Genomic DNA, 16,610 nt, shown 5'->3' with positions numbered 1-16,610 from the left:
ATTTTATTTTGGTTAATGATTTAGCAGCTTCTAACTGCACAGATTTCTTTGAGATCTGTCACTATGATGGAGATGAATTGCCTCCCCTCCCACAACAAAAAACATACGAGATGAAGAGTCAGGGGGTTAGTCCCCCCCGTGCTGGAGCCAGTCTTCACATTCTGGCAATGCTGATTGAGACATTCAAGCAAAATGAGCTGGCCTCAACTGTTTTATCATTTTACTCACATTAGTTGCAGTCCATTCCAAAAAACCCTGTGATTTGTTTGTGACCCTCTGGTTAATGAACATCTTCTATACCAGCCTTTAATTTAAAGAATCAAAATCAAATTTGATCTGGTTTGTGCTTTTTTAATAAGTAATACAGGACCGTAGCCAGAATTTTGAGGGGGGGGGGGTCATTTAGGCTTATGGGGGGGGTCTGCAACCCCCCACTGGCTATGGGCCTGTAATAAGTGTTTACATTTAAAAAAAAAAAAAATTTAAATCCTATAATGGGCCATATACAAGCAACAGGGTGGGGAAAGAAAAATAATAATTGATAAGTAAGGTTTGTAGTTTTTTAGTAATTTCTTTCTTTAAATCATAACTGAAATGGGCCATACATATTGCAAACAACAGGGTGGAAAACAAAAATAACATGTAATAAGTATGGGTTGGGGTTTTTGGGGTTTTTTTTACCATATCTGAAAAGGGCCATATATACTCTTCAAAAAAAGAAACTTGACATTGGTAACAATAATGATCTCGGATTATTTTTAAAGAATCAAAGACACCGTAAACACAATCAAGTAAGTGAGCGAATGGTGATGCAAAAACACTATAAAACATGTCCAATTCGCATAAACGTAGCCATAGTCAACATTTGTACTGAAACACAAAAGCACACCCTCGGAGAAGTGCATGCATCATGAAAGTTCTGTAACTTTGCATGCTGAACCCTCAGAGTTTGTGGGTCATAAAAGGCTACATCAGCAGTGATTTAAACAGACTGCATAACAACACTGTAGGTAATGCAATAATGCCAAGATTGATGTCAACTCAACACAAGAATGCCATTAAGATATTGCAAGCAGGGGAATCTCAACAAGCTGTGGCAAGGCACTTTGGCATCTCCAGAGACCATCTCTGCTTTATGGGCATGGTACATCACTCAAAAGTGATAATGACAGGCTACGGTCCGGTCGTCCCAGAGTAAACACTGCCGCTCAAGATCAATACATCCGGGTGCGTCATCTTCGCAAATCGAACCACAACAGCAACAACCACAGCGACACAAACAGTTTGTAATCGGCTGAGGGAGGCAGGAATTTTCCCTAGAAGAATGGTGGAATGTTTCAGTATGACAATGCCAGACCACATGTTGCACATGTTAGTTAGGAGTTTCTGCAGCACCACAACATCCAGACATTACCTTGGCCTGCCTGTTTGCCGGATTTAAACCCAATAGGACATCTATGGGATGCACTGGATTAGCATGTGCGCTGGGTAAATCCACCACCCCAGACACTTCCACAACTTCTTACAGCACTGCAGCACGAGTGGCAGAACATTCCACAACGTGTTGTGTAACGTTTGATTCCTTTCATGCGTCGCCGTTGTCAAGCTGTCATCAGGGCTCGTGGTGGTCATAACCCATACTGACATTTTTCCCACCCCTATGTCACACACATCTCTGTGTACATGTTCCAGGTGGATTCCCAGAGATACTGTTTCGGACATGACAGAGTAATCCCCTTCACATGGCGTCTTGATCTTTGGTTGCTTGTATTGTGATTACCAGGGTTTTAGTTTTTTTTATTAACTTTTAACTTTTTTGAAGAGTGTATATTATTACATGTATAAGCAACAGGGTGGGAAACAAAACTAACAACAACCATTTTTTTTTTTTTTTTGCAAGTTAGCTTGCTGCATTTATTGTTAAAGAGTAAATAATAGGCAATTGTTCAAGACCAGTGTTGTTCTGTACAATATGCTGTCACCATCTCCTCCACACTCTGCCCAGCGTGTCATTGTAAATAAATTTCGCTGGACCTCGGTAATCTGTACATCATCTGAGGTAACCACATCTCTTTTTATTTATGCGCTAAAATACTCCGGACAGCTGCCCATTGGTCGGTAATACCGGTCGTTCAGTAAAATAAATTATGTGACCATGAAGTCTGGCCTCCATCTGATCCGAGTCTGGTAACTCTCCGTTTTGTAAGTTTAACAATATTTTACTTTTACGCACTTATTTATTTTATTTATTTTTTTAATTTGTTTTTGTGTACGTGTCTGTGAGGTTATTTTCTGAGTGATATACATTGCGATATTTGTAATAAAAGTAGATTTTTTAAATATTTGTTTTGTTCTGGATAAACCAGCTTTGTCCGACATACCGTTCACTGTACAAAACGGGCAGTTACCAGTCATACAGTTGGATGGCCCCTATTTTGCCGCCACGAGAGCATGCCACAAGTTTACAACGGCTTTAAATATCACTATGGAAACTCGACGAAAACGTCACAGTTACAGGACAACAGCTAGAATAAAATAAATTTGATATTAAAACTTGCTTGTCGGTGAATGATAAGAATAATAATATTCACCATTAACCAACCAGCAGGACAACTCGCGATACTCGACAATTACGAAACGATGAGAAGAAACTTGAAAAAATAGGATGGTATAAAAAATAGATATTTCGTATCAAAAATTTCACATAAAATCTTGTCTACTAGTATGTACGTATCTGACCAAAAAAACGATGATATCACCAATATATACAAATCATGTGACTCATTTTCCACCAATCGGCAGCTGTCCGGCCAGAGTATCTAAGAAGCTCGCCTTTTCTTCTTTTTTTTTCCTCATGTCATGTATAATGGAGTCGTCACCACGACAACCACAAACACAACTCGAACAACAGGCTATGAATATTTGTGACTAGCTTCTTAGAAATCTGGTACATTAAATTATTATACATCAGTATTATTTTTATGCAATAAATGATGTTCATTGAGCATTTGTTAACCATCTCGCCCCAGAAAACCACAATCAACTTTCCCATGTCAACACATTCGGACAGGCTATTGTTGAATTTCAGGGGCGACAAGCTTAATATTCAATAGCAAAATTTTTACAATAGTTAAAAACTATATGGACTAATCTAAATATGTACGTGAAGATCTAAGTCTACAGTTAGTGAAAGCTAGTCTAAAATGTGCTTGTACACGTTTTGTAATCAAATAAAAACATCATAAATAACATAACGACAGAATACTGTTCCGGGCACAAATGAAAAACGTAGCTAATTGTACAGATGAGTTGTTAATAACTTGCCACAAAACAAAACATGAGACAAAGTGTCGCCCACATGAGATCTTGATGAAAACACGATGCGTCTTCGGACGGATGTACACACAGTCGTGGCAACTACAATAATAACTGCCATTTTTCAAACAGATGGGCATCGAATATTGGGATTTTGATTTTTGATGGAACAGATGATGGAGTGGGGGGGGGGAGGTGTGTGGTGGGGGGGGGGGGGGGGCTTAGAGAGAAAGAGTCCAGAAGATTTGGTCTTTGTAATCTTAGTAAAACTTCCCCATCTCAGTATATTTTATAGATCATACGGTTGCTTAAAAATGATCATACAATGATACATAAATAAGCAAGGAAAAGAGTTTGTATGTTCTGAAGTTTCTGGCATCAAAGCAAAGCCCATCCATCATTGTTATTCAAGGATTTGTGGTACGACAAATCGGCAGTTACATAATTGCAGCGCAAGCTACTTGTGACATCGTCCGAGGATAAATGAGATTAGTGCCTCCTAGAAATGGCTCCATACGAAAATATTGCACATTTCACCATAGTAAAACAAACAAAATACAAATCACCATGCCATGTACAAACGAATCGATAACCCTTTGAAATTAACTCTAATTGTTGAATGGGTTTCTCTTTAAACCTTAAATCATTATCGGAGGATATGAAAAAAAACACCAATAGCAATGAGGTGTGATAAAAATAAAGATTTTTTTTTTTTTATTAATTTATTTAGTTCATCATTAAAACTATTGCTTAACAGAGATAATTATAATTGTTCACAAAGTGTGCAACACATTTTGTTGTAGTTTGGGGTGAAGTTTTATTATCAATCAAAATACCGTATATTTTTCTTATGATTAACAGGTATCTTTTAAAAGTTATGTATACTTATATTTATGAAAGGGTTATGGGTTGTAACATTAACAATTTCGCATATAGCTTGATGAAAGATAAAAAAGAAAGACATTCAAAGTCTTCTAAACAAACATGACTAGAAATAATTTGGTGGGAACAAGAAAAAAAAAACAAAAAAAAAACTCAAATGAGACATCAAATTCAAACATTATTTTCCCATAGAGAAAGCTTTCAAATTTTACCACAAATTAACCAATTCATTTTTTTCTTTTACAAACTCAGACGTGCTATTGCATGTATAAATTTTTGGTAGGATCGTAAATCTGTTAAAATTCCGAAACAAACAGCCATGTAAAAAGAAAATACTATATTCCACAAGACAACATCCAGTTAAAACGACAAGACGCCAAATAGTGAAAAACTAGCACTTCCATAAGAGACATTTGAAAAAATACTGTTTATATTTTGATTAGTCTTTGGCAAAATATATTAATTCCTTTCTTCCATACATGGCACATACAGTTTTACAAACAAGAGGCAGTGTCCTGCACAGTGGTCTCCCTTTAATCTACCATTAACATGGACTAGAATTTAGGAGGGAGAAAAATAGTAATAGAATTTCATGCTCATTTTGGAAAGGCATAACAGAAATTTAGTCTTTTGAAAGGCATAACAGAAATTTAGTCTTTTGAAAGGCATAACAGGAATTTAGTCTTTTGAAAGGCATAACAGAAATTTGTTCTTTTAACTGCTCCCATTTCAATTAAAGCTGACACCTCTAATTTCTAAAGGACATGCTGTTTTGCTTTTGTATAAAATACATTTTGAACGATCAGAAAATGACTAGAAACATATTGGTGTTTCCAAAACTTACAATATAAGCAGTCATACGTTATGTGTAATTTATGGTAAGTAACCTGTAAATGCGGAACAGATTGTTAAATGCCAAAAAAAACTAGGGACAGTGGCTTTAATATATTTGATGATAAAATTAAGTAAGGGCCAGTAGATATGTTTGGCTTTTTCTTTTTTGTATTAATTTTTTTTTTTTAAATGCCGCTTCTTCAGGTTTGAGTGAACCAAATGACAAATATTGCACACACAAAAAAAACATATTGAATCTTAGTCGAATGCACATTAAACAATCTACTGACTTTTAATTAATTTTGTTCACTATTATTATGATATAATACTGTTTAATCCTAACTCCAGCTTGATGGTAGGACCAATACAAATATTCTTTTCAGATTGAGCGTGTAAAAGTTATATTCAGACTGAGCCTACAGATATAGCTGGTTGTAGATCAAATACTTACATCGTTCTTTTATTTATAAATATATATATATATATATATATATAACACTATATATATATATACTGTGCATGGAACGGTATATGAAGAATCAAATTTACGATTGTTATTTCTTCCTTTCAATTGAAAAATGTCAAATGTATAAATTAAAGGGAGAAGACTGAGGAACACAGTTTTTGTTAGCTAAAAAAAATATATGTAATAAAAGAACACAAGTCCCACACAGTTGAAAAAGAATTCACTTAAACTGGTATTGTCATTTGGCAATTTTTTTGCACTGACTTGTCACAGATTTGTCTTAGCAACTCTTAATCGTACGTGTAGAAAACTAATGGCATTCCAATTTTTGTTCTCTCATAGTACGATTCAATTGTATGCGACAAGTCGTTGCAACTATTCCCGTAATGAGAACACTCCTTAACCAATATATTTGAGCAAAACATTTAACCTATACATTGGGAACCGGGTTCATTAAACTTTTGCAAATTTGCGATCTCGCATACATCCATAATTCTCACAATTTACCAAAGTTTGTCCAAAAAAATAAAATTGTACAAACTTAAATTCTTCCTTTTGTTCATCTTAAAAACCTTTATTAAATATTTACTATTTATGTCGAAACATTGTGAACACATGCATTCAAACTGAAATGCGTATCTCCAATATCTGTAATCCAATGGATCTTTTATATGCACCATCCCATAGACAGGATAGCACATACCACAGTCTTTGATGTATCAGTTGGGATGCACTGGCTGGAACAAGAAATAGCCCAATGGGTCCACTGACAGGGATCGATTCTAGACCGATCACGCATCAAGTGAGCACACCACTGGGCTACGTCCCACAACTTTGCAAATTTTTAAATTTACTTTGACCTAAAATGCACCAATTATATAGCAGTAGGACATGTAGTATGAAATGATCAAGCTGTGACAATATTTTGTAATAAATGAATTCTTTTTCAACAACAATGTGAGAATCATGATATTAAAGAAACAACTAAAGACAACACCAATATTGCACGCATAAAAAATGAGAAAACAATTTTGGATGGCAAAAAAAAAAAAAGAATAATACACTCGATTGTACAAATCGCCTGAAACAGTCAAAAACAAATGCCATAAAATTGGCTCCGATATGAATTTAAAACAAATGGGGGGTGGGGGGGAACAAACAAAAAAGAAACATTCTGGATTTCGCAAACGAACCTAAAAATATGAATATACCTTCATCAAACAATATGATATGGCTAACAATTTCTACATTAAGTACTGTACATATACAACCGTCATGGTAAGTTTTATTAATAACATGTCGTAAAGTTTCAATAAAAACAAATAAAAATGCTGACATGCTGACCAACAAATCTTTCCATGCTCTTTATAATTATAATGTCATTTGTGGCTCTCCAATAAAAAGGAAAAAATATTTAATAAAAGACATGTTTACGAGAAGACTTACCAAAACACCAGTTTGATAAAAAGATGTCAAATGTAGAGATCTTAAAAAATCATTTCTGTCAAAGGTGTTAAAACCTATATCTTCAGCTAAAAAACAATAATGACGTAAATACATTAGGAAACGTTATTTAGAGCAAAGTACCATTATCCACATGGCTACTATTACTTTAATCCTAGAACCAGTTTACAAACATTATTTCAGTTTCCAAATTTTAAAAAAGAAAAATCGTTTCAAGACAGGAACATTTTCCACTGTTATTTACAGCAAAGTACCATTATCCACATGGCTACTATTACTATAAACCTAAAACCATTTTACAAAGATTATTTCCGTTTCCAAATTGGAAAAAGAAAAATAGTTTTAATATAGGAATATTTTCACCAACATTTTGAAAAAATAAATAATAAAAATTATTTCCAAAACTGATGTTCTGAAATGTCTTCCATAAAGCACTGTCCAATAAACACATGTTATCAACACAATTCTACCAATAAATAACTACATTGTCATAAATAGAAGTAACTATAATACAATTGAAATAGCATTTGGTAACACCGCTACTGTAGTACGCGCATAGCGGAATCATAAATATATAAATCTGCATTAAGAAATGTACACGGGCCGATTTGGCTTGTTAACACACCTCCAACAGTCACTGATACAGTAGGCCTGTAGGTAACAGTTATCTCCCTTCCATACAGTTATCTCCCTTCTATATAGAATTTATGTCCATTGTATACAATTACATTTCATCTATATAGTTATGTTCAGTCACTATAGTCTCATGCATCCCTTCTTCAAAACACCTCTTTAGTTTATTTAAATGTAAAAGACACATCTATACGGAGTTATGTCCCATCTAAATAGATATTTCCCATGTATATAGGTATGTCCAGTGAAAATGAATTTTGAGTTATCTCCAATATATAGTTATGTCACATTAATATAACTGTTTAACAACAGAAATATCTAAGTATTCATTTTGAATTTTTCTTGAATATATTCTCCAATATGCAAAAAACAAGAAAAACGAAACAAGAAGTAAATATTGTTTGATTTCTAATGGCTATAGGTATGTTAAATGTTTTGTAACATAAATCTTATAAATTGTCATTTCAATAATTATATAAAAAGACAAATATCAAAATCAGGGAACAGACATTAACTTTATGCTTTAATGTAAACATATTTTGAGTTTTGATTTCAGATAATTGAGTAAAAAGTTTAATAATGAACTTCATAAAAACAAAATGTACCAACAAAATAATAACTCTCGATAACAAGTTGTGGAAACAAATGATAAGTTTGCTTTTAAATCAACAGGTAGACGACAAAATAACTTTTACTTGTAATCTGGCTTTTAGCTGCAAATCGTTATGATTCCCATAATCAACATCCAACATGCTTTTCTTTATAAAAGAAATATTTGTTGTCGACTGGTACAAACCGATCTTGCCCTATGTAAAGGCTATGATATGTGGGCATTTACTCAGGGGTGGCAATTGGTGAACTGTAAAAAAAAAAAAAAAGGAAATCTAGAGGGGTCCCGGAAATTCTTGAAATCCTAGGTTAAAATCTGTGCGATCCGACACATTTTGGAGGAAATGACGATTAAAATGTGAGAAAACGCAATGTTCCATGAGAGGAAAACAGCGGATCCGAGGAGAATTCCCACCCCTGGTTAATACAGTTTATATTGCAATTATTAGTAAATGATCAATTTCGAGGAACTAAAAGCGAGTATGATTTTGCTTTTGCTTTTTCTATAACGATTTAAATAATTTTCCCTTGATACTGGTTGTTTTCTAGTTTATCTCCCCTTGTGACAACCAGACCTTGTCATATGGTTTATCTCTCTTTAGATTAACAGAATAAATCTTTTGCTTATTTCTCCTTGAACCACTGCTTTACTTGAGCACTGGAACTTGTTTTTTGACAGGTCCCTTCCTCTTAAATCAATCAACATTAACATACTAACATTGCTAAAATGATGTGTGTTAATAAAACAAGTTTTTTTCATAGATAATTTATGATAATATAGAAATTCTGAAAAACCAATCCGATCATACACATGAAGTAACAATTTTAAAGTTATTTCCCTTTTCGTCCATATTGAGTTTGATGTATTAGTCTTTTGTTGTTGTTTCTTTGTTTGTTTCTTTGTTTCTTTTTAAAGAATAAATTGGTGATTTATTCATTAATTTATCAATTTGAACAACATAGATTAAAAAAAAAAGTTTGTTTTATTTAACGACGCCACTAAAGCACATTGATTTTTTATCTTATCATCGGCTATTGGACGTCAAGCATAGATTAAAAATCTAATCTTTTACATAGATTAAAATGAATTAAATAATAATTTACCATAAAATTAAAATGGCAACAAGTTATGATTGATTTTGTTGTTGTTTTTGTTCTATTAGCATCAACAAAACTGGCTGAATTTTAATCATGATTTTTTATTTTTGTTTTTAAATAAAATATAAAATAACTCGTATGGTTTTTATCACTGTAATGTAAACCTTATTCATTATTACAGGAATGGTTTCTATTAAAATTTGTTTTGGAAATATCCATCTGAGAATTACTTTATTTTATATATATATAACATTTCTGATGGAGACGGAACAAAATATTTCTTGGGGGACCTAAACTTCATCTTCAATATGAACAATAAGAGAAAATAATCTAGCTTCCATGGATATACCTTCTGTTGACCAACATCTGTACTTATTCTATAGCACCACTTGTTTTTAGCAATATATTTTGATTATGATAGAAACAAGCAAAACTAACAACATTTACGACTGAACAATTCATCTTTGATTTCTTTAAGAAAAAAGATATCGAAAGACAGCTAGAAACAAATTCAAAAACAGTATCTAGTTGTTCCTCTCATGAGATTCACAATATAAATAAAATTAATATAGACCAATAAACAAACAAGCTATTTTCCGTAACATTTAAGAACAAACAAAGTAGGTAGACCTACCCATTAGGCTAAACTGACTACTTCTCAAGAGGTTCAACATGTTGTCTATATTTAAAAATTAATAAAATATACATCATCAGCATGTTCAAACGAAAATCGAGTGTTTACCCGCACAAGATTTAAAAATAATAAATTAAGAAAAAAAAACACACAGTTAAAATCACTAATTATAAGATTTTTAAATGAATTAAACAATTCGACCCATTTAAATACACAACTTTAAGGGTGAACATAACGTAATATCTCATTGGATGAACAGCAACAACTGCTAACCAATCAGTTATGCTCTAACAATGAAATGCCTGCAGCATGTTTACAACAAATCACCTGATTGGTGCAATTCAAAAAGAGTCAGTGAGTCACATGCAATGAATGACTAATCAACACAGACACAGACTGTGTAACAAAAAATAATAAATGATGCCGATTTAAAAAAAAAAAAAAAAAAAAAAAAACATAATTTTTTTTTTTCCCTCATGAACATTCAAATAAACTTAGAATATCAAACAATTTTCACTTATCAGTATGACAAACAAACAAGTGATTAAATAAATATTTCATATATATTACAAGAACAAAATACAGCCTCGAAGAGTTCGTTTCCGGTCCATGAAAAGTCCTTTGTACATGGGAATGCATTAAATATTTATGTCGAGTCAGTCTGCGTTGGGCCAGAAGATACGACGTCTCCATTTCAAGTACGACAGATGCATGTATTTGATGGAAAAACAACACAAAAATATAATGTAATAACGGTATTACACAATAAAAAAACTTGTTAGGTGTTAAAATATAATATATTATGTAATTCGTCATATATTTTTCTTTTTTTGGTAATTTTGTTTTTACATCAAGCACATAGATTTAACAGGGCGGGAGATTGGAATGTGTCGACCGATAAAACACGCACATTGAAATGGAGATGTGTTTTCAACATCTGCATTTACAGAAACAGGCGAAGTCGGCAAATATTAACAAACCAAACATTCATAAAATAAGTTTATTATGTAACTAACATATCTTAACTTTTTGTTTACTGTACAAGATATACAAATAGAAAATGTTCCTCTGCTTTTTTTTTTAAAGATTTTTGTTTTGTGTGCAAAAGTCAAGAACAATTAGGAAAGTAGAGTAGAAAATATAATATTTATGAAGATATTTTAGCTTCATGACAGTATTTAAAAACGTATTTAATTAATACTCCAATACAACAGTTTATAAACATGTGTGATAAAGATTTTAGTGAAAAAAAATGAAAAAAAAAGTTTAAAATGGATTTCACATTTTAAAATTGAAATCTTTAGATCAGTTTTAAATGTATAGATGAAGTTTAAAATAAGTTACTGCTGGAAATAGTCTGAACACTTTGTGTGTAAATAATGGTCTTTAAAACAATTATTTTATAATCTGGCTGTAATCTTTCTTAAATGAACAATAAAATTAGATTTGTACTTTCTCTTTACAAGAAACAAACATACATTTATTAACAAAAATAAATAAATACAAATACATTTGTCACAAGATCAAACTTTGTGACCTAGAAAAAAATCGGTGGGATCTGTTCGCAAAGTTTTTCTTCGTTTTGTTCATCTGAACTTTGTGTAGAAAATCCACTACACTGAACATTCATGTTGATGAAATTAAAACCTACAGTTCAATACATCAATGAAACATTTGAATCCTATTAAACAGAAAAACATCGATCTCAAACGATATAACAATCATTTATAACTAAATATACATGTATACTATTCCAGATTGGCAAGCGTATGTTCATAAGCTGATAAAAATTGTTAAAATGTGGAATTAGCAAATGTATAGGAAAAAGATTACTCATTAAAATATTGTTAGAAAATATTGTTTCTTTTACAAGTAGATAATTCTTAATTCTGGATCTGTAGACGGGTGCAGATTATTTTGGCAAATAGTCGGCTCCTGAAAAATAACAAACAAACAGTCAGTACAAAAGATGGATTCAGATTCTTATAAGATATAGGATTTAAAAAAAATATATATTAAAATTGAATTTTTTGTCTGAATACAATGTTGCTGTAACATTATTATTTGAAAATGTTTACAAATAAAATTGCTTTAATAGATGAAATCTATTTTATTTAAGATGCAGCAATCATAACACATCAAAGATGCTAACATTCGTAAAACATGGTATGAAGGTAGACACTGAAAAGAAGCATACAGATGTTTATTGCTTGCGTGTCCACAGAATAACAAAAAGTTAAGTTGTAAAATATACTATTTTTTGTAATAGTAATACAGTAAGTTGTTTGAAGTTGTTGAAATTTCTAAAGAATCCATACCACTTCTGTATGTTTTCTATACATATCCTCAACATTTTTGTTGTGTGTAATTTTTCTGTTAACAGTTTTGTTGAAATTGATTTATGAATTGTATAATGCTATACAATAAAGTTGAATGAATATAAAATTTCCACAGGCCACAAATAGGGAAAATAAAAGCCATACCAAATGATAAGTTCTTTCTAGAAAACAGTACACTCAAACATGATAGACTAACAAAAAACCAAATACAAAGTTCACCACCTAAATGCAGAAAAGCATGGATTAAGAAAATAAACACGTTTTTGCACTTTAAAAAGTCAGTAATCAAATAGCATTAATTTTCAGAGAATGAAAATGTACAATTTTAGTTTTATTCACGTTTAATGAAGCTTTGCATCTTGATTTATTGTGAAATAATTACACTAACAATTCATTTTTTATTTTCCACCATTTGTTGCAGTTTTCTTTCAGGCTGTTCCAAATGTTAAATGGGGGTTTGAGACACCAAAGTCATTTTGTTTTTGCCTTGTGAAAGTGCTAGAATTTCCGCATCATATAAATAAAAGTTTTTTTGTGTGTAGAGGTAGAACATTTGTCACTCGGCATCACCCATCGTTCCATTTTCACCTACAATACATTAGCTGATTTAATATTAGAATTCTGATATAAATACTATCATAAATGTTCTTTAATCATTTTCCTTTTTTTTCACATTTCCTCAAAACTTTATTTCATTTTTAAATTTATTTTGTTAAAACGAATATCACTAATTATTAATTTTCACAGGCCCATTAAACAACAATTCTATATAAAAGTAAAAAAAAATTAAAAAAATAAAATAAAGGAGAAATGAATGTTAAATCTCCAACATGTACAGTCTTTAGTTACCATGGTTACAAGTAGTGAAACAATAAACAGACTGAGTGAAGAATAACGTTAGATATGTTAAATACAGATACCCATGCTTTAATACCAATTGTGAAAAACAGGAAGTTTGTATTGTTTAACCCCACCACTAGAGCACATTGATAGTTTATTAATCATCGGCTATTGGATGTCAAACATATGGTCATTTTAACACACTCAGAGGAAACCCGCTACAGTTTTTAACAAGTAGCAAGGGATCTTTTGTATGCACCACCCACAGACAGGATAGCACATACCACAACCTTTGATATACCAGTCATGGTGCACTGGCTGTAACGAGAAATGGCCCAATGGGCCCACCAAGAGGGATCGATCCCAAACCGACCGTGCATCAAGCGAGTGCTTTACCACTGGTCTATGTCCCGCCCCCACCCCCCACCCCCAATTGTTTAAGTTGGAGCTGGTATTGAGATATGAACCCAGTGCCTAACAGCTTGAAAGATGATTGGGCTTATAGGCTTAACCAACAGACCACCCATCACGTATCTGTTTCTTTATTACAATGAAACACGAGCAATAACAAATGTTAGGTATGAAGTTAATACTTAAATGACTTGTGTGTATGAGAGAGAGAGAGAGAGAGAGAGAGAGAGAGAGAGAGAGAGAGAGAGAGAGACAGAGGGAGACAGAGACAGAGGGAGAGAAAGATAAATTGAGATATAGAGAGATATGGAGACAGAGAAAGAGAGACAGAGAAAGAGAGACAGACAGACAGAGGGAGATAGAGTGAGAGAGAGACACACAGACACAGAGAGAGAGAAAGATTGAGACAGAGAGAGCGAGAGAGAGATGGAGATGAGAAAGAGACGAGAGAGAGATGGAGATGAGAAAGAGACGAGAGAGAGAGAGAGAGAGAGAGAGAGAGAGAGAGGGGGGAATGAAAGAGAGACGTGTCAAAACTAATATATGTACAGCACGATTTATTTTCACTCATACAATTAACAAGTTAGTCCTATAAATAAAGAAAACACCTAAACAGGGTGAAGTCAAAACCACAAAAACCTAAATGTTTATAAACTTGCAGAAGTCATAGAAATAAGGCAAAGATGTAAAAGCAGCTTAAAGTTATTTCTGTAAGTAAGTTGGGGCCATAAAAACCTACATATTTTATTATGTCTAAATAATTTGTTAAGTTTATGTTCCATCAAAAAAAGAATCGGAAAAGAACCCATGACACAACTTTTGCGACAATTACGTCTGAGCTATTAACTTAATTTGTATCATGTGACCATGACTTGAACATTTATTTATGCCGAGTTGGCTACATCTGAAATTGTAGTTTGACAAGAACCAGTATAAAACCATAAATTTAAACACATATGTATGGTCTTGACCTAAACCCTCCCCCAAAAAATACTGACAGCTTCATACATGCAAGTGATGGACACGATTTCTTTATTCATGGTGTATTGTGTAAGAAGTTAATTTGAGTTAAAATGTACTGTTTGTGAAGAATTGAAATCAATACAAAAACATGATGTAGACCTAAATATATTACTGTCACTGAAGAAAACACCCACCCATACATATATCTCTAACTGTCATTGGGAAAGTAAAACCAACATTTTTGTCATTGTCACAAGCAAAGTACTTTTTAGTTTTTTTGTTATCTACACACATGTATCAGTACATCATTGTTACCGGAAAGTCAAACCCTATGTAAGTCGAGACCTAAATCTTTGCCATTAGAATTTCTCATTGGAAAAATAACATTTATATTTTTGTCATTAGAAAAAAAGGCCAACAACTTATATTTTTTCCACATTAAAAATGTAAAGCCTATATTTTTGCCATTAAAAAAGTAAGACCTAAATCTTTTCCATTAGAAAGCAAAACCTATATTTTTACCATTAGAAAAGTCTAAAATCTTCTTCTTTTTTTGTCATTAGAAAGGTAAGACCTATATTTTTTCTCCATTAAAAATGTAAAGCCTATATTTTTATCATTAGAAAAGTAAAAACATATTTTTGCTATTAGAAAACAGACCTACATTTTTTCCATTCGAAAGTAAAACCTATATTTGTACCATTAGAAAAGTATACAATCTATTATTTTTTTGCCATTAGAAAAGACAGACCTATATTTTTTCCCCATTAAAAATGTAAAGCCTATATTTTCCCCATTAGAAAAGTAAGAACTAAATTTTTTCCATTCAAAAGTAAAAATTATATTTTTTCCTAAAAGTAAAACCTATATTTTTTCCATTCAAAAGTAAAACATATTCAGGGGTAGCTCTGGCACTCGTCAAATTTGCCAATTGCAAATTTTAAGAACAATTGGCGAATTTTATTTTGGTGAGAAAAAAAATTGTGTATTATTGATATTTAGCATTTTTGAGAACTGATTTTTGAGAATAGATATTGTATTTTAAAAATAATTTGGTGAAATTTTCTGATAGCCCAGAGCCAGACCTGTTTTTAGTTTCCATTACAAAAGCAAAACCTATATCTTTGCCATTAGGAAAATAAAACACTATATATCTGTACTGCCTTTTCACAATTTTTGCCACATGTTCAAAAAAAAAAAATTGTTTACCCCCCCCCAACACTGTAGGAGAATAAAAAACAGTCAAATACATTGAAATAATAAAAACATCGTCAGTAAATGCGTGTTATAACGGCTCAAAATCAGCGAAGCACACAATATGTTTACAAGGAAAAAAAAATATTAAACGTTGTTTTACACCGTGACGTCAAAAATACAAACCATGAACAACAATCACGTCACCCCAAAATGTAACTTACGCAGTTGTCACAAGGTAGTGTTGCTATAGCAACCACTTTAACTCTGGGAGGGTGTGTCTGGCGTCTATAAGCAGGGGATAAAGAAAATGGTATGGAGAATTCAACTCTGGGATATATGGGACGACTAATGCATATATATTTTTCACTTCAATGTGGTTTACAAAGTTTTGAATTTGTTACTTCCATCGTGTGGAATATATATACTGCAGGAAAACGAGAAATATTTAGAAATTTATAATCTTTATGAAAGAAAATAGTATACAAATGCTTGGGATTTAATATTTAAAAAAAAAATTGTGTTGAAATATTTAGTTTAATGTTTTTGTTTGTACTGTTTAAAATAGAAGTAAAACTATATACATTTTCAAATTTGTTTTTACAAACTTTTCTGATGATACTGCCTTCATGACAACTATATATATATATATATAATATATATATATATTAAGTTCTTTCAAGAATATTCTATGAACAAAATACTTTTAAATCTGTACTTGTAGTACATTATCTATCAACACTAAGGAATTGTAATGTCAAACATTGAATTTTTTATACTTGAATATCTTTAATTACTAAAATTAATTTTTAAAAGAAATTTAATAAAGAGTTTATTAAAAGACCGACACTTCAAAAGAAAAAAGAAATATTTTAAACCTAAAAAAACCTAATTGCCCCAAAAACCCCACATATTATATTATTTAAAA

At 31.9% G+C, this 16,610-nt stretch overlaps 1 protein-coding gene across 2 annotated transcripts in view; it reads right to left on the bottom strand.

Moving 5' to 3' along the window:
- Positions 1-8,096: 8,096 nt before the first annotated feature.
- The window catches only part of LOC121373685 (CUGBP Elav-like family member 3-A), a 67,505-nt gene continuing 58,991 nt past the window's right edge, over positions 8,097-16,610 (bottom strand). For both annotated transcript variants that reach the window (XM_041500410.1, XM_041500411.1), the window contains exon 11: positions 8,097-11,870. The gene's annotated coding sequence lies outside the window, so the exon portion shown is untranslated. The remainder of the gene's footprint in view (positions 11,871-16,610) is intronic.

This window comes from Gigantopelta aegis, chromosome 5 (assembly GCF_016097555.1).
Source record: "Gigantopelta aegis isolate Gae_Host chromosome 5, Gae_host_genome, whole genome shotgun sequence".
NCBI classification, from domain to species: domain Eukaryota; kingdom Metazoa; phylum Mollusca; class Gastropoda; order Neomphalida; family Peltospiridae; genus Gigantopelta; species Gigantopelta aegis.
This window is presented reverse-complemented; position numbering and strand designations above follow the sequence as displayed.